The 19,977-nt window shown below is 35.8% G+C and overlaps 1 protein-coding gene and 1 pseudogene across 1 annotated transcript in view; both read left to right on the top strand.

Annotated features, from left to right (window-relative positions):
* EYS (eyes shut homolog) overlaps positions 1-19,977 on the top strand; it is a 1,650,074-nt gene that overhangs the window by 1,378,170 nt on the left and 251,927 nt on the right. The window lies entirely within an intron of this gene.
* On the top strand, positions 12,897-13,591 carry LOC115514091 (annotated as a pseudogene).

Raw genomic sequence — 19,977 nt, 5'->3', positions numbered from 1 at the left:
CTACAAGCAGAGCAATCAATATACACGTTACAGGGGGTCCTAGAGGAAGAGAGAGAAAGGGGCTGAAAACATAGCAAAGAAGTAATGGCTGAAAACTTCCCTAACCTGAGGAAAGAAATATATATCCAGATCCAGGAAGCACAAAGAGTACCAAAAAAGAAGAATCTAAGAGATCCACATAGACACATTGTAATTAAATTGTCAAAAGTTATAGGCAAAGAGAATCTTAAAAGCAATAAGAAAAAAAAGCAACTTATTACATACAAAGGAACATCATAAGACTATAAGCAGGTTTTTCAGCAGAAATTTTACAGAACAGAAGGGAGTGGGATAATATATTCAAAGTGCTGAAAGAAAAAATAACTGCCAACCATGAATACTCTTCCTAGCAAAGCTGTCCTTCAGAATTGAAGGAGATATAGTTTTCCTGACAAACAAAAGTTGGAGTTCACCCCTAGACTAGCCTTATAAGAAATGTTCCAGGGAGTCCCTTAAGCTAAATGAAAGGATGATAATTAATCATTTTAAAACATAATAATATAAAACTCACTGATAAATATATAAATCTAGAATACCTAATATAGTAATGGTGACAGATAACTTAGTTGTAACTCTAATATAAAGATTAAAACACAAATGTATTACAAACTAAATAACTTGTTAATTGCACAGTATAAAAATATATAAATTGTGACATCAAAAACATAAAATGTGATGAGAAATATAAAAACATAGAGCTTTTATAAAGATTCAAAGTTAATTTTTTATCACTTTAAAATAAATTTTTGTAACTATTAGATGTTTTATGTAAGCCTCAAGGTAACCATAAGACCAAAAACTTAGTAGATACAAAAGAGATAAATCAACATATACCTCTACAGAAAATCATTAAATCAAAAGGTAAGACAACAAGAATGGAAATAAAGAACAAAGGACCTATAAAATGGCCAGAAAACAGTTAACAAAATGGCAATAGTAAATCCATACCTATCAATAATTATTTTAAATGTAAAAAGACTAAATTCTTTAATCAAAAGCTAAAATAGCTAAAAATGAAGATTAAAAGGATACAAGATAAAAACATGATTTTTAAAAAAACAAGGCCTAATTAATTATATTTTGCTATAAGAGACTTGCCTTAGCTTTGAAGACACACATACACTGAAAATGAAAGGATTAAAAAAGATATTTCATGCAAGTGGAAACCAAAGGAAAGCAGAGGTAATTATATATATAACAGACAAGATGACTTTAAGCCAAATACTATAATAAGAGACAAAGGAGGTCAATATATAATGATAAAATAGCCAATTCATCAAGAGGATATAACAATTGTAAATATTTATGCACACCACATTAGACTACCTTAATATATTAAGCAAATATTAATAGGTCTATAGGGAGAAATACATAGCAATAATAATACATGACTTCAGTACCCTACATTCAAGAATGGATAGATCATACAGACAGAAAATCAATAAGGAAGCAATGAGCTTAAACTACATGTTAGATCAGTTAGACCTAAAAGACATACACAGAACATTTATCAACAGCAGCAGAATACATATTCTTCTGAAGTGCACATGGAACATTCACCAACATGCATCATATGCATAGGCCAAGACAAGTCTTAATATTTTAAGATTAGGGGCACCTGGATGGCTCAGTCAGTTGATCATCTGACTTCAGGTCATGATTTTACAGTTCATGAGTTCGAGCCCTACATTGGGCTTGCTGCTGTCAGCACAGAGTCTGCTTGAGATCTCCTGGCCCCCTCTATCTGTCCCTTCCCTGCTTGTGCTCTCTCAAAAAGTAGATTAAAAAACATTTTAAAATTAATTAATTAATATTAAAATCGTATCAAGCATCTTTTCTGACCACATTGGTAGAAACAAGAAATCAATTATAAGAAAATTGGAAAATTGACAAATATGTGGAGATTAAACAACATGTTACTGGACAATAAGTGGGTCAAAGAAAAAATAGAGAAATCAAAACATATCTTGAGACAAATGAAAATGGAAACACAATGTTACAAAACGTATGGGATGCAGCAAAAGCATTTCTAAGAAGAAAGTTTATAGAGATAAATGCCACAATAAAAAAAGATTTCAAAAAAAAAAAACATTACACGTCAAAGTATTAGAACAAAATTATTTTAGTGCAAAGTGAGTGGAAGAAAGGAAATAGTAAAGATCAGATTAGAAATAAATGGAATAGAGATTTAAAAGGGGGTGCTGGGCACCTGGGTGGCTCAGTCGGTAAAGCGTCCAACTTCCCCTTAGGTCATGATCTCGCAGTTTGTGTTTTCAAGCCCTGTGTCGGGCTCTGTGCTGACAGCTCAGAGCCTGGAGCCTGTTTCAGATTCTGTGTCTCCCCTCTCTCTGCCCTTCCCATGCTCATGCTCTGTCTGTCTCTGTCTCTCAATAATAAATAAATGTGAAAAAAAATTTTTTTTAAAGGTGGGGGTGCCTGGATGGCTCAGTACCTGACTCCTGTTTTCAGCTCAGGCCATGATCTCATGGTTCGGGAGTTCAAGCCCCACATTGAGCTCTGTGCTGAAAGCGCAGAAACCTGTTTGGGTTTCTCTCTCTGTGGCACTCCCACACTTGCATGCATTCTTGTATTCTCTCTGTCTCTGTCTCTCTCTCAAAAATGAATAAACTTTATTTTAAAATAAATAAAAGACAGAGAAAAGATCAATGAATAATACTAAGAGCTGGTTTTCTTAAAAGATAAGCAATTGACAAACTTTTATCTACTTTAACTACACTAATTTAGAAAAGAGTGGTGTCCAACCAAATCAGAAATGAGAGAGAATTTGTAATTGGCACCACAGAATACAAAGGATCATAAGAAACTACAATGAACAATTATATACCAACAAATTAGATAACCTAGAGGAATGGATAAATTCCTAGAAACATGCAACCTACCAAGACTGAATCATGAAGAAATAGAATATCTGAAAAGATCAATTATTGGTGAGGAGATTGAATCAGTAATCATAAACTTGCAATAAGAAATGTCCTGGACCATATAGCTTCACTGGTGTATTCTGCTAAACATTTAAAGAAGAATTAATACTAATTCTTCTCAAACTCTTCCAAAAATTAGGAGAGGAAGGAACACTTCTAAACTCATTTTTGGGAGGCCCACATTACTCTGAGACCAAAACTAAACTAGGACACTATAAGAAATTAAAATTACAGGCCAATATTGCTGATGAACATAGATGCAAAAATTCTCAATAAAATACTAGCAAACTGAATTAAACAACACATTAAAAAGATATACACCATGATCATGTGAGATTTATTCCAGGGATACAAGGATGGTTCAACATCTGCAAATGAATTGATGTTAACAGAATGAAGGTTAACAATCATGATCATCTCAATAGATACAGAAAAAGAATTTGAAAAAATTCAAAATTCTTTCATGATAAAAACCATTAATAAACCGGGTATGGAAGGAACATACTTTAACATAATAAAAACACACAGCCAACTTCATACACAATGGCAAAAGGAAGCACTCACTGGCTTGAACTGTTGAAACCACTTGATATTTTGCATTTTGGCCTGTTTCTTTTCAATGTCTTCTCTATCTTCTCCTCTTGTTTACTCCATTTTGCTCTTTCCCGTGGAGTACATCTACCTAATCAAGAGGTTGCCTTTTAGTTGAATGACCCTGAAGAGTTATGGTTATACCTTTCCAAGATGAACTCTGCAGAGTGGGTACTTTGACAGTATTTAGGGTTTCTGGTGGCGAAACTGGTGCAAGAACTGGCCTTTCCCCTGGTTTCTGGAAAAGAAACCCATTCCCCCCACCTCTTGACCAACTCATATTTATAAGTACTAAGAAGGCCTCTTTTTTTTTGTATGTAAGTTTTTATTTATTTTTTTCAATATATGAAATTTATTGTCAAATTGGTTTCCATACAACACCCAGTGCTCATCCCAAAAGATGCCTTCTTCAATGCCCATCACCCACCCTCCCCTCCCTCCCACCCCCCCCCCCATCAACCCTCAGTTTGTTCTCAGTTTTTAAGAGTCTCTTATGCTTTGGCTCTCTCCCACTCTAACCTCTTTTTTTTTTTTTTTCCTTCCCCTCCTCCATGGATTTCTGTTAAGTTTCTCAGGATCCACATAAGAGTGAAAACATACGGTATCTGTCTTTCTCTGTATGGCTTATTTCACTTAGCATCACACTCTCCAGTTCCATCCATGTTGCTACAAAGGGCCATATTTCGTTCTTTCTCATTGCCATGTAGTACTCCATTGTGTATATAAGCCACAATTTCTTTATTCGTTCATCAGTTGATGGACATTTAGGCTCTTTCCATAATTTGGCTATTGTTGAGAGTGCTGCTATAAACATTGGGGTACAAGTGCCCCTATGCATCAGTACTCCTGTATCCCTTGGGTAAATTCCTAGCAGTGCTATTGCTGGGTCATAGGGTAGGTCTATTTTTAACTTTCTGAGGAACCTCCACACTGCTTTCCAGAGTGCTGAGAAGGCCTCTTGATCTAAACAGATGTTAGGGCTCTACTGAACAGAGTTATTTAGAGATTTTGTTTCTTAGTGATGAAAATTGAGAATGCAGCATTGGGGAACCCGAGGTGAAGAAGGCTAAGAAGAGGGTCTCTGTGCCTGATGTCTGTGCCTCATCCATAACTTGTCCAGACCAGTGCTGCTGTGTGCAGGAGTCAGACAAAGATGGGGAAGGGAAGAAAAACTGTATAGGCACATGAAAAAATGAAACTGGACCTCTATCTTACACCATACTTAAACATCAACTAAAAATGGATTAAGACTTGAATATAAGACCTGAAACGTTAAAACTTATAGAGTAAAACATAGTAAGTATCTTGACATTGGTATTGGTAATTATTTCTTAGATTTGACACTAAAAGCAAAGGCAACAAAGCAAAAATAAACAAGTGAAACTGGATCAAACTAAAAAGCTTCTGCCATCAAAGGAAATCAGCAACAAAAGGAAAAGGCAACATGTGAAATAGGAAATATTTGAAAACCACATTTTTAATAAAGAGCTACTATCCAAAATATACAAGAATCTCATACATAACTCAATTGCAAAGAAAAAAACCCAAATAATCCAGTTTTTTAAATGGGCAAAGCAGCTGAATAGACATTTTTCCAAAGAAAACATACAAGTGGCCAACAGGTACCTGAAAAGGTACTGAACATCATTACTCATCAGGGAAATACACATCAAAACCACAAGGAGATATCATCCCACACTTATCAGGATGGCTATTATCAAAAAGACCAGAGATAACAAATTGCTGGTGAGGATGTAGAGAAAAGGAAACACTTGTGCACTGTTGGTGAAAATGTAAATTGATGCAGCCGCTGTAGAAAACAGTATGGAGCTTCCTCAAGAAACTAAAAATAGAACTACCATAAGATTTACTTCTAGATGTATATTCAAAGTTAACAAAATCAGTATCTCAAAGAGATATCCATATTTGCATGTTCATTTCACCGTTATTCACATTAGTCAAAGTATGAAAACGACCTTTGTTGATGGATAAAGAAAATCTACACATACATGCACCAGCAAACACACAATGGAATATTATTCAGCATTAAAAAAGGAAGGAAATCCTGCAATTTATGACAACATGGGTGAACCCAGAGGCCCTATGCTAATTATAAGCCAGACAAACAGAGAAAAACAGATACTGCATGGTATCAGTTATATGTGGAATTGTTGAGGGAATAAAATCAAATTTATAGAAACAGAGAGTAGAATGGTGGTTGTCAGGAGATGAAAACAGGGTGGGAAATAGGGAGATACTGGTTAAAGAATACAGACTTGTTATGGAATGAATAAGGTCTGAGGACTAATGTATGATATAGCAACTACAATTGATAATATTGTATTGCATAATTTGTTTGCTAAGAAAGTAGAACTTAAGTGTTCTCACCAAAAATGGGGGAAAAATGTATGTTTGTGAGGTGATGGAGGTGTTAATTAATTCAATGGTGGGAGTCCCTTTACCATGTGTACATATATCAAATGATCCCATTGTACACTTTTAATATATTACAATTTGCCAATTATATTAGAAAAACTGGAAAAATATTTAAAGAGAAAACCGATTCCTAAATACTTACTGTATCGCCAGCACTATTTCAAATCTTTTACTTGTATTTAGTCATCTTAACAATCCTATAAGAAAAGTGCTACTATCATCGCCAATTTTAAAAAGAGGAAATTGAGCACAGAGATGTTAATTTGTTCAAGGTCATCCAGCTAACTAGGATACAAGCCCAGGCAGTCTGGCTCCAGATCTGGCACTCTGTGTTATTATGAAAACTAATTTAAAAAAAAACTAAACAGCATGGGGAAAGTCAAGTGGAGGTACTTAAAGATAATTGATACTGATATAGAGTCTTTTAAGGTTCCTGGACCCAGTTCCAACATGTTTGAGTGTGGAGGGTTCTCCATGCGTAACACCAAGCAGTTCTCAGTTACTGGCAGGGTATCCAAAAATTCAACTCAACTCTCACACTGTCTACCCAGAAATAGTATCATATTCCACAGGGTAAATGTTCAGCCCTACCATACCATATCACTTTCTCCAACCCCCTAGTTCAGATGCCAGTCACAAGCTCCAGGCAGTTATATATAACTGGCATATATATATGACTGGCTATAGATAGGATATTCCAACAACCTCTTCCTTCAGTTCAGTTTGCTAGAGTGGCTCACAGAACTCAAGGAAAAACACTTACACTTACAACTTTATTAAAGAATACAATAAAGGATTTGAATCAAACCAGATGAAGAAATACATAGGTCAAGGTCCTGAACAAAGGAGCTTCTACCCTTGTGGCTCTTGGGATCCAGCTCAGTGGCACATAAAAGTGTTTTGGTTCCCCAAATATGGAAGCTCTCACAAAAAGGGTCAAAAGCTTTCTTCTCTTGTGTTTTTATGAAGACTTAATTACATAGTCATGATTGACTAAGTCATTGGCAATAACTGGCTGATTCAACCTTCAGGCCCTCTCCCTTCCCTGGAGTTGGGAGAGTAGAACTAAAAGTTCCATCCCTCTAATTACATGGTTAGTCCTCCTGGCAACCAGCCCCTACCCTTGGGTGGGGTCCAAAAGTCACCTCCATTAATAATAAGACACCTGTTTCACCTTTATAACTCTGAAGAGTTTTCAGGAACTGTGGATGAAGACCAAAGATATACTTCGTATAAATCATTCTGTCACATGGAGCTGCACAAGTCAGCCAGAGGAAGGTGTTAATTGACTGGAGGCAATTCATCTGAGAAAAGCTTGAAAGCAAACATCAGGAAGAGTAAAGTGGTAGGTGCCCAATGACCAAAAACATGTAGAAAGAACAAATCTGATAAAGAAGTTCAGGGAGAAATAGAACCCACTAAATTACTCAAGTGGTAGACTAGTTTTGATTCAGTCCCAAGGAGCATATCTGGAGAGGTGAAGAGGGAACTGCATGGCAGGCTACTCTGTGTGGACAAAATGGACAAGGAGCTTCCTTCCTGGATCACTGTCTGGGCTGTTCATAGGAGGTTTGTGGTTCTTAGTCTTCTGAACATTGCAGAAATTGTCCTGACTCTACCATAAAAATTAATCCCAAGGTTAAATGCTTTTGAAATAAAGGAAGACACCTTTAGTCCCCATTTTGAAGTCACCAACTATATTTTTTCCTGAGGTGGTGTACCAAAGAGTTAAATCTCATTACTAAAAGAAAAGAAGTCTTTTCATGAACATTTAGATAAAGGTCCACAGGAAACTTTTGCAGTCATGGAACTATTATTATTTCCTGGTTCTGACCAGGTCCCCAAATTAAACCTACAAATGACCCCAAGTCCAATCCATCAATAACCAAGAAAATGACCTGCTGCTTTATAATTCTGTTTTTAATGAAATTTATTGTCAAATTGGTTTCCATACAACACCCAGTGCTCATCCCAACAGGTGCCCTCCTCAATGCCTATCACCCACTCCTCCCCCACCCCCCATCAACCCTCAGTTCTCAGTATTTAAGAGTCTCTTATGGTTTGCCTCCTTCCCTCTCTGTAACTTTTTCCCCCCTTCCCCCCACCCCCGGTCTTCTGTTGAGTTTCTCAGAATCCACATATGAGTGAAAACATATGGTATCTGTCCTTCTCTGCCTGACTTATTTCACTTAGCATAACACTCTTCCTACTTTTATAATTACAAGGAAATTTCTGCTCTTACTCATCATTAATATGTTAAATTATATGTTGATGAACTTTCTAAAAGACAGGTTTTTCTAACAGCTTTTTACCTTTTCTCACTTATGCTGGCATTGTAGACACTAAAAGACAACCATGCAGAGGGGAGTTTGTGAGTTTCAACTATGAAAAGAAAAGAGGTAAACATGAAGAGAGTGAAAGGAAACTAAAATGCTTTGAACATTAAAAAAAAATGATTATGTTTATTTTGGATTCCAGCTGAGATACAGACCCATATTTTTTTTCTTTCTGCTTTAGATATCAAATTATAGCTAAAACTATTAAGATTTCCAATTAACATGTGGACAGCACAAATTCAAAGTAAGGAAAATGAAAGAGAGGCAGAAACATTTCTTTATTCCTCTTCAGTATTTTCTCTCACAGTTTCTCCAGTTTCCATCCCACGGAGGGAAATTGATGTGTACTGAAGATTGTTATTGCCTTCTGAACATGTAAGAGCTGTGACACAAAAGGAACTTTGGGGCTTTATGATTTATTGCTTTATCATTTTTAGTGCCATCTCTGTTCATCCTCAAATCCAGGGCAGGCTACAGGACATATTAAAAGGGCAGCATTCTCTGTATTTCCTTTTTAAAGGGCAAAGCACTTACCATTTTGTACATACAAAGCACTTATCTTTTAGCTCACTATTTGATGAGCCACATTGAAGCCTCCTTTTCAAACCTCTTTAATAGAGGAGAATACATTTTCCCCATTCTCAACCAACTTTTGAATTTTTATGCAGCATGACTCTTATTTTCCTGAAAATTGTAGCTATTTTAGCCAACATTATCATTTTAAGGGAATAGGCTTTTTCATTCATACACCATACACACACACACACACACACACACACACACACACCCCACACACACATTTCAAACTGTGCAGGTCTATATAATCCTCTGTCAGCATCATTGGAGCCCATCACCCCCTATCTTAAGAAGCAAAAGTAAGCTCAGGCACCACCCAACTCTAAGGGACCAGAAAGCTTAAAGTCACTGTTCATTTAGAATTACCAGTATAGTACCCATGTACTTAGTAAATAACCATGGTTGAACTTCAAAAGTCGACAAATACCTGCTCTTAGATCTATTTTCTAAATATTCTTTATTTTCATTTCTGTGGACCAAAATTTGATTCCAGATTTTGATACGAATACTTCTATTTAAACTAAGTTATGTTTTTTTTTTCTTTTATTTCCTCCTTACCATAGTTCTCTTAACTATTCTTTGTCATAGACCATCATGAAGCTCAAAATCCAGCTTTACATGAAGTATAAGGCAGGGATTGACAAGTAAAGGGCCGGATAGTAAATATTTAGACTTCCGGTCCATACAGTCTATGTTGCTGCTACTCAGTTCTACTGTTGTGGCTCCAAGAGCCACCATCAAAAGTATGCAAGTAAGTGGCTATAGCTGTGTTCCAATAATTTTATGCATGACATAGTTGGCTTTCAGTCCTTATTTTGTAATTCCCCCTTCTACAGGTGCAAACTAATATCTTTTATCTTAGTTATGCACTACATTAAAATTTCCAAAAGAAATTTAAAATGTCAGAGAATAAAATTGAACTTAACAGTCAAAAATAGACATATGTGCCAAATCCTATAAATTTTAAAATTCCACCTAAATGCTTACTTAAGACAATTTTAAAGCCCATTAATTTTCAAAAAAATGATTATTTTCAGAAGTAATGAGTTAACAAATACACACTCAAAATTAAATGAAAACACACTCCAATTACAACTTCATAATCCACATTACATCTAAGTAATTTTCGTTCCTTCACTTCCCCCACACCATAATGTTACAAGTAATTCTGAGGCATCTTCCATGCATCACCATCTTAAAACAAGCACAGAGGATAGAAACAAAGTTTTAATGCAAATACCCACATTTTTTACTAGATTTAAATATAGCATATGCAAACTCCCAATTTGTATACTATAGTAATTTCAAAGATAAAGCGGCTATTTAAAAAGGATACCTTCCCCCAAAAAACTTTAGTTTACCAAAAAGTATGTTTTCCATTTCTAATTTGGAACCTGATAAGAAATTGCCAACTAAGAAAAATTAACTTTGCAAGTTCTGTCACACCATATGTCTACATTATCTCTTTGTTTTATTTTCAGTAATAATGTTTATTATCCAAAAATCTCAAAATAGAAAACATTTACAACCTAACTGTAAACTGTATGAAAAATTTTTTAATAAAAGCAGTTATTTTCTAGCCTTTCTTCTCCATTTAGAAGTCATAGATATCAAGATAAAAATCTTAAATAACAAGAAAAAAAAGGAAGACAAATCCTTTCCAAAATGTTTTCCCTGGAGAATTTGTGTATCACCACAATACTGGGGCTCTTTCCATTTAAGGATTTTTTTTCTCCCATCCCTTTCAGTCCCAGTGCTATGAAGTTACCTTTCTAAGAACAAATTTAAGTCTGAAATGTGGATGTAAGGAACTCAGAAATAGCCCCTATTTTATTAGCATTAACACTTAACCCTGCACATCAGAATCTTTAATACTGTAGATAATCCCAAAATAAGAAAATTTATAGCTCCTTAATTTTTTAATCTTATAGCTCGAAATTCTACCCAGTAGGCAGCAGCTACACACCTGCTTCACAAATCAGTTTCAGAAAAATATTCTTTCCATTTAAATAAACTTTAAGGCCCCGATCCATACCTTTATCTCAGTTGGTTCCTAGTATACTTGCACAAATTCCAGAATGTCAAACCCAAAATGTTTTGTCAGGGAATCTATTTAAAAGTAGAATTAGTCAGAGAAAGACAAATACCATATGGTTTCACTCATACGTGGAATTTAAGAAAAAAAAAACAAATGAGCAAAGTGTGTGTGGGGTGGGGGAGGGGGGTTGGGGAAGGGAAAGGGAGGCAAACCAAGAAAGAGACTCTTGACCATAGAGCATAAACTGATGGTTACCAGAGAGAAGGGGGGTTGAGGGATGGGTTAGGTGATGGGGACTAAGGAAGGCACTTGCTGTTATGAGCACCAGGTGGTAACAGTGTTTACTAAATGGAATTTAAATAAAAACTTTTAAAAAAGAATACAGAGGGTAAAAAAAAGTATAATTACTCATAAACAACAGTTTTAACTTGAAAAGAACTTCCCCTGTCATTTCTTTCTAAAATGTTTACTGAAGTCCATTTTTCCCAAATTTATTCTCACTCTACCATTTCTAATAGTTTTCACTTGTTTCACAATGCTTTTGTCTCTATTTAAAAGTTATCTCTTGGGGCACCTGGGTGGCTTAGTGAGTTAAATGTCTGACTTCAGCTCAGGTCAGGATCTCACAGCTTGTGGATTCAAGCCCCACATCAGGCTCTGTGCTGACAGCTCAGAGCCTGGAGCCTGCTTTGGATTCTGTGTCTACCTCTCTCTCCCTACCCCCTCCCCTCTTTCTCTCTCTCAAAAATAAACAAACATTAAAAAAAATTAAATAAAAAAATTAAAAGTTATCTCTTATTTCCTGATAAAAGAAGATTCCATATGCAAAAGGGTCAGACTAATTCCCTAGTGTCTGTAAATCCTATTCATTGTTCCTGTCTTAAGAACTGGTAACCCTAAACCCCCCAAAAGAATTGGATTCTAAAAGTAAAAGAAACTCTAAACTTCAAACTGGAAAGTTGTCTCCTTCATACAAGTAACCATTTCGGGCCTCCATAATTTGTCATCTGGAACCCACGAATTAGATGGGTTCACAAGTGGGCAAGACACAGTGACAGGAAATCTACATCTCATTCGTCATGGCCTCCACATGTCACCATTATTTTTCTTCCTTGGCAACAAGAAAAACAGGAAAGCCTTCTCTGTTATTAGTCAAGAATATCCACAATTTGGAGTCAGAAGTAGTCTTCTGACCACTAAGACAAGAAACTTAACCTTTCTGAACTTCAACTTCTTCATCTATGAAATGGGGGTAATAATTCCTGTTTTGTAAATATAGATATTAAGATCATGTATTCAAATTTCCTGTTTTAGTTCTAAGAACAGAGTAGACAGTCAATAAAAAACGTTGTTACAGCTATTAAATTGAGACATATAAAATTGCATTTTTATGTGCTAAAAATGTTATACTCACAATTTCACGTAGTTCAACCTAATATATTTTTACTTCCCAGTGACTTGATGAAGAGCTGTGGTGTTATTTTAGGTATCTTTATATTGAAATAATGACTAAAGGATTGTAAAAGTCACTGTCTCTTACAGATATTCTAACCCCAATCTGGTGCTATTGATATTGTCCTTAAAAGAGGGCATGAAGGAGATAGCAGAGAAGAGAGATTTCATTATGATTCAGGTGTTTGTTGTACAGTTGGGTCCAAGCGACTTTTTCAAATAAAATTATATATGAGTTTTGGGGTTTAGTCCCAAAAAAGTAAATTAAGGCAGTTGCCAGTTTATTCTAATGCAGATTATGAGTAAATGAAATATAAAGCCAATTGAAAACTGCAAAATGGGGGCACCAGGCTGGCTCAGTCAGAAGAGAGTGTGACGCTTAATCTTAAGATTGTGAGTTTGAGCCCCACATTGAGTGTACAGATTACTGAAAAATAAACTTTAGCCCTTTTCTTTCGGCATGCCACTGAAGATCCTGGTGTCACCATGGGCCGCCACCCCACTTGGTGTTACCAGTATTGTAAGAACAAGCCATATCCAAAGGCTCACTTCTTACAAAGGTGTCCTTGATGCCAAGATCTGCATCTTTGACCTGGCGTGGAAAAAGGCAAAAGTGGATGAGTTCCCACTATGTGGTCACGTGGTGTCAGATTAATATGAGCAGCTCTCCTCTGAAGCCCTGGAGGCTGCCCATATTTGTGCCAACAAGTATATACATGGCGAAAAGCTGTGGTAAAGAAGGTTTTCACAACCGACTGTCTCTCCACCTTTCCATGTCATCCATATCAACAAGATGTTGTCCTGCACTGGGACTGGCAGTCTCCAAACAGGTATGCAGGGTACCTTTGGAAAGCCCCAGGGCGTGCTCACTTCTGCAGTACGTATACTAAAATTGGAAAGCCCCAGGGCACAGCAGCCAGCATCCCCATTGGCCAATTCAGCATGTCCATCCATACCAAGCTGCAGAACAAGGAGCATGTGATTGAGGCCCTATGAAGGGCCAAGTTCAAGTTCCCTGGCTACTAGAAGATCCACATTTCCAAGAAGTGGGGATTTACTAGGTTGAATGTGGACAAATTTGAAGACATGGTGGCTGAAAGGTGGCTCATTGCAGATGGCTGTGGAGTCAAATACATCCCTAATGGTGGCCTCTTGATAAATGGCAGGCTCCGCATTCATGAGAACTGGCACTGCCCCCTCCTTCTTCATGCCCACTAATAAACCCTACTTCCTGTCTAAAAATAAAAATGGAAATTAATTGGGATGCCTGGGTGGCTCAGTTGGTTAAGTGTCTAACTTTGGTTTGGGTCATGATCTCGAGGTTCATGAGTTCATGCCCCACATCGGGCTCTGCACTGACAGTGAAGAACCTGATTCAGATCCTCTGTTTCCCTCTCTCTCTCTGCCCTTCCCTGCTGTGCTCCCTCTCTCTCAAAAAATAAATAAACATAAAAAAAAATTTTTAGTTAAAAAATTTAAAAATTAATTAAAAATAAACTTAAACTTTAAAAATTTGTCAAATGAATTATATGATTGTAAACAATATAACTCATTGCTTTTTGGGGTAAAAAAATGCATAACATAAAATTTGCCACCTTAACCCCTTCTAAGTGTACACTATTACTATATTGTATTAACTATATGCCCATAATTCATTGTTTTTGTAAAAATTTTTCCAGTAAGTGTTATATCTTATATTCCTAGAGTTCCACAAAAATATCAGTAAATTAGCAGATCAAATTTAATACTTTTGATTACAATTCCAAAACTCAAGCTGTATGTGTATAAAGAAAAGAGGAAAGAAATTTTCATTTTCAGTAATATTAGAAAATGGCAATAATCATACCCTGTACATAATGAATAATGGGCATTTATTTTTTTAAGTTTATTTTGAGAGAGAAAGAGAGAGTGGGGGAGGAGCAGAGAGAGAGGGAAAGAGAGGGAGAATCTTAAGCAGGATCCATGCTGTCTGCCCAGTGAGGGGCTCAATCTCACAAACTGTGAGATCCTGACCTGACCTGAAATCAAGAGTTGGACACTCAATTGACTAAGCCACCCAGGCACCCCTAACGGGCATTTAAAACTTAAAGCAAACCAAAGGAAGACAAGTAAAGTTGACATACACTTCCCCAGATATAAGACATGGTGTAGATTTCTCCATGTGCAAGAGGATCCAACATTGCTTAATCAATGCTATATTTCAGATTAGGAGAACCGGTAGTTTTTTAAATCCAACAAGCCTTTTTCCTGTTGATTTGAAAAGATTTTACTCTTTTTGAATGTTTTGTAATTTTTTTCACAACCAAAGTCACAACCAACTGTGACTCTGCCAGAAATATCTTAGTAGATTTTATGGTTACTATTCAGGTAACAGGGATCAATTTGCTGTTTTTCAAAACTGCATTAGTCTAGTAATGATAGCAGCAGAAACTTTACTGTTCCCCAAGCACTTGACTCAGGTTAGATTACTATCCAAAAGAGGTCATCTTTCTTTTTTAGTAATTATCACAATAATACTTAAGTAAAATACAGATAAATGAATGAATGAATGATCTATTAAAAATTTTAATTGTATAGATTGAAGTACCTAGCTGATTTGATCCCTTCATTTGTCCATCAGGTATTTTGAAATCAGGTAAGATAAAATAAATAAATCAAACCACTAAAAATGTTCTACTTCATGAAAATAGCTCCATGAATAAGGAGTAGTCTCATATAGTTTAATAAAAATGGGGGGGGGGATTGCCTCTGATTAATCTTACATGAGGAAATTTTAAGCCATCACTAATCAGAAAAAGTCAATTTGATCTAAAATGAATTTTGGTTCATTTAGGATGTTTATTCAGTTTTATTCAGATACACTGAAACTTTACTCAGTGTCTAAATTATAATTTAAGCATCTATGTGATGAATGTTCCCACACAGTTTTAGAAAATGAAATGCCACATTTCAACTCATCTGAACTAATGAAATACCACTCAATAAATTAAATCCTGATGTGTTTTGTATCAGGCATACAATTCACATTGACTACATGTACCCTATTAATGATTTTAGGACAAGGTAAAAAAATCAGAAATAATGACAGATGGGAATTTCTAGTAAATCCACAGCAACCTACAGTCTTATCTGGATGTGTGTGTTTGTTCATTGTTTCATAGTTTACTAATGATTCACGTTCACCAAATATGATCTTGTTAAGATGCTGCCAAAGGGAGCACGTTATTCAAAACCTCATTCCTTCATTAAGAAATCTATTTCTCATAATCTGAGCCTATCTTCTTTCTTCCATGGATGTTTTACATTTTAACATTTTTTAAAGTGACTAAAGCAATCCATCTTGTTTGGAAATAGCAATTCCACAAAAGAATGAATTGTACATTTTGTGATACAAACTCAAGTACATTACATTTGTCTGGTTTTCTATTAATATTCATGAAATTTTTTGCACTATTTGTTTTCTAGACTGTGTTTAATTTAGTTCCCACTTTTCTAGTAAATGTGGTTGAATAAAAGCTCAAATTGCTATTTTGTGAAGTGTACTGAAGTGTTAATGTGTAATATAGTTAAAAATGACTAATGAAAAAGTTAATAGGACCTTTTTCCACAGTCTGTTTCCCAATATGTTCTATAGAATGCTTGCATTATCACTGGTCTTTTTACATTGGGACATACTATATAAGTATTTGCCATTGTCATCATTGTAAAATCTAATAAGCTAGAATATAATATAGGAGGGTAGTATAAAACCAAATTTAAAAATTCCAATCATTTAGTTGCCTACTATATGATCTAGCTATTCCATAACCATCTCAGGCTCCATGTTTCCAAAACATAATGCTTTGTCTTACCTAACGTCACAAATATCCTCTTATTCCTGTATTATTCACCCTAGTTATTGAGAAAAGTTGAAAGCATGTGCTCTGACATTAGATGATCCTAGGTTCAAATCCTGGCTTTGCGGCTTTTCTTTGTATGGTCTTGGGCAAGTTGCTTAACCCAAGTGTCTTCATCTGCAGAATGTAGACTGCAGAATGTAGATAATAATTTTTACATCATAGACTAAAAGAGATGATATAGATAAAGTGTTTCCTCAGCATCCTAAATCAGTAATCTTAGAGTTTTTACTTAGTCTCCTTCTTTACTACCTCCTTTACAGCCAATCCAGGCTCATGTTTCCTTATTCCTTGAATATCTGCCCCCTTCCTCTTTATTCCCACTGTTCCATCCTTAGTGAACACCCTCCTTGCTCCCCTGAATGATTTCTGTGTTCTTCTCAATGGTTTCCCTCTCTCAACTCTAAGCCCCTCCAATCCTTCTTCCACAAGACTTCCAAAATAATGTCACTAAACATCTGGAATAATGTCACTACAACACAAATCTGATTATTTTACTTTCCCAAATTAAGCTTTCAATAGCCTAAACCCAAACTCTTTCATATGATTTTTAAAGCTCTCCATGATCTGAGATGTATCTACTGCTCTTATGTCAACATTATCTCTCACTACTCCTCATTCTCCACCCCAGATCTATCACACTTAACCGATGTATTATCTTTGCATGTCTAGAATAAAAGAAAAGCAACAAACATACCTCTCTGTATAGTTCTAAGTTGTCAGTTTTCATTACTGTGTTATACGACAGAATTAGCTATGTAAAATCCCTTAAAAGATTACTTATTTTGTTGTTACAGAAATAACAAGTAGAAATCAGAATTCTCATTCAAAATCTTCTCAGACATGCAACACTGTTTTTTTTTTTTTTATTGCTAATACAAACTAATGCCTTCAATAACATCAGAGGTAGAGCTTTCCAAATCAAAACTTCAGAGGTGAGCCTAGAATCCAATTTTAATAGGATATGCTAGAGTGAACTTCTTAGAATTTATAATCAGGTTTCCTAATAATCACTTTTTTATATAATGTTAAATGTATTAGAATTTAAAGAGATGAATATTTAACATTTTAAAAAGCAATACAGTGAAAAGTTTTTTAAAGAAAAAATGCAATGCCATGAAAATGCAATTACTACACAGTAAGAAAAAAAATTAGAAGTGTCAATTTGAGCATTATTATCCTCTTACTGGAATTAGTAATGTGTAAAATTTCCTTTGCACATTTTTGGTGATCCAGTATGTCTCACGTGATTCTTTTTTTTTTTTTTTCTCACATGATTCTTTACCCCAAATTCATAGAAGATATATCACAATTTTATGGACAGGTAAAAATAAACAGATTCTAGGCTCAAAATTACCATCTTCAGAGTACTAGCAATTCCTGGCTCTGGTTTTCTCATTCAGTGGTCTGAACATATTTGATATGTCACAGTTCCAAATCTAGTACTGCCTAGTTAGTTCCCTTCTCCTCTCTGTGAATCACACATGTTTAAGGCTGTAACTGCACTTGACTCTCATAATTTGAGGTTATCAAATTCATCTTTTTTTATTTTCTCCATGGTAGTATAGCTTGCAGGATCTCAGAGCTTGTTAAGTCTAACACTGTTATGCAGATCTGTGTCACTGATTGAATAAATATAAATTAAGCACAATCCTGGATAAAGGATGATTAAATATACTTAATCTCTTTACTGTCCCTATAATTGAAAGAAAATGGCCATTAGTCAAGAGCTTCTTAAACTTGACGCTTTGGCCCAGATAAGTGCTGTGAGAGCTTGTTCTGTGTGTTGTAAGATGTTTAGCAACATCTCCAGCCTCAACATACTAGATGTACGTAACACAGTATGTCTGTCCCCCACCCCAGGTGACAACCAAAAATGTCTCCATACATTGACAAACATTCCCTGAAAAAGAACAAAATCACCCCTGGCTTAGAACCAAAGCATTAGATTGTGCTATTTTTGAAATGCAGTATCTAATCAGGGGTTGGCAGACTACAAACAAGGAGCCAATCTGGCCACAGTCTATTTTCATACAGCCCATGGCTAAGAATGGTTTTCACATTTTTAAAGGATGGCAAAGAGGAGGAAGAGGAGGAGGAGGAAGGAGAAAAAGGTATGTAAGAGACTGTAGGTAGCCTGCAAAGTTTAGAAATATTGCTACCTGGCACTCTACAGTAAAAGTCTGACAATCCTTGAGATAAATAAACTGAGGATAAATAAATTAAGTGACCTGCTCAATTTCACACATTCTTACATCATTTCTAGTTCTTTCATTATTCTCAACTTTGAATAGTTCTGCAATGTATGTGACACATGACAATGAGCATTCATAATTAGGTTCCAAATAAAGAGCAAGGAAAAACATGATTCTCTTACATATGTTTGAGTTTGTAGTTGATGTTCCCTTTTCTGACTTTCTGTTTGGTTTGTACTAGGAATCCATGCAACATGAATTCTAGTTTCATATATACAACCCATTTTGGGGAAACAGTAAAAATTATTTTTGTATATCTCAAGTATTAGAATAAGGATTTTGCCTACTTGCCTTTAGAGAATATCATAAACTTTGAACTATTATTACACATTGAAATACAGAGAATGGTAAGAATCTTTGAATTGTCTATTTGTTTCTTCTAAGATTTTATTTAAATTCAAGTTAGGTAACATGTAGTAAAGTACTGGTTTCAGGAGTAGAATTTAGTGATCCATTACTTACATGTAACACCCAGTGCTCATCACAATTGTCCTCCTTAATGCCCCTCACCCATTTAGCCCATCTCCCAACCACCTCCCCTCCAGCAACCATCAATTTGTTCTCCATAGTTAAGAGTCTTTTATGGTTCACCTCCATCTCTGTTCTTACTTATTTTATTTTTCCTTCCCTTCACCTATATTCATCTGTTTTGTTTCTTAAATTCCATATATGAGTGAAATCATATACTTGTCTTTCTCTGACTGATTTATTTCACTTGGCATAATCACTCTAGTGTCATCCACATGATTGCACATGACAAGATTTCATTCTTTTTAAGTTTATTTATTTTGAGAGAGAGAGAGAGTGTGTGTGTGTGTGTGTGTGTGCATGAGTTGGAGAGGGGTATATAGAGAGGGGGAGAGAGAGAATACCAATCAGGTTCCACATTGTCAGCATGGAGCCGGACGTGGGGCTCAAACTCATAAACAGTGAGATCGTGACCTGAGCCAAAATCAAGAGCCAGATGCCTAACCAACTAAGCCACCCAGGCACCCCAAGATTTCATTCTTTGTGATGGCTAATATTCCAGTGTGCGTGTGTGTGTGTGTGTGTGTGTGTGTGTGTGTGTGTGTATGGCTATATCTTCTTTATCCATTCATCAGTCGATGGACATTTGGGCTCTTTCCATAATTTGGCTATTGTTGATAGTGCTGCTATAAACATTGGGGTGTGTGTGTCCCTTTGAATCAGCACTTTTGTATCCTTTGGATAAATACCTAGTACTACAATTGCTATGTCATAGGGTAGCTCTATATTTAAATTTCTGAGGAACCTCCACGCTGTTTTCCAGAGTGGCTGCACCAGTTTGCATTCCCACCAACCGTGTAAGAGAGTTCCCCTTTTCTCTGCATCTTTGGCAACATCTGTTGTTTCCTGAGTTGTTTATTTTAGCTATTCTGACAGGTGTGAGGTGGT

This window comes from Lynx canadensis, chromosome B2 (assembly GCF_007474595.2).
Source record: "Lynx canadensis isolate LIC74 chromosome B2, mLynCan4.pri.v2, whole genome shotgun sequence".
Lineage (NCBI taxonomy): Eukaryota > Metazoa > Chordata > Mammalia > Carnivora > Felidae > Lynx > Lynx canadensis.
Note: the sequence above shows the minus strand (reverse complement) of the source record. Positions and strands in the feature narration are given on the sequence as shown.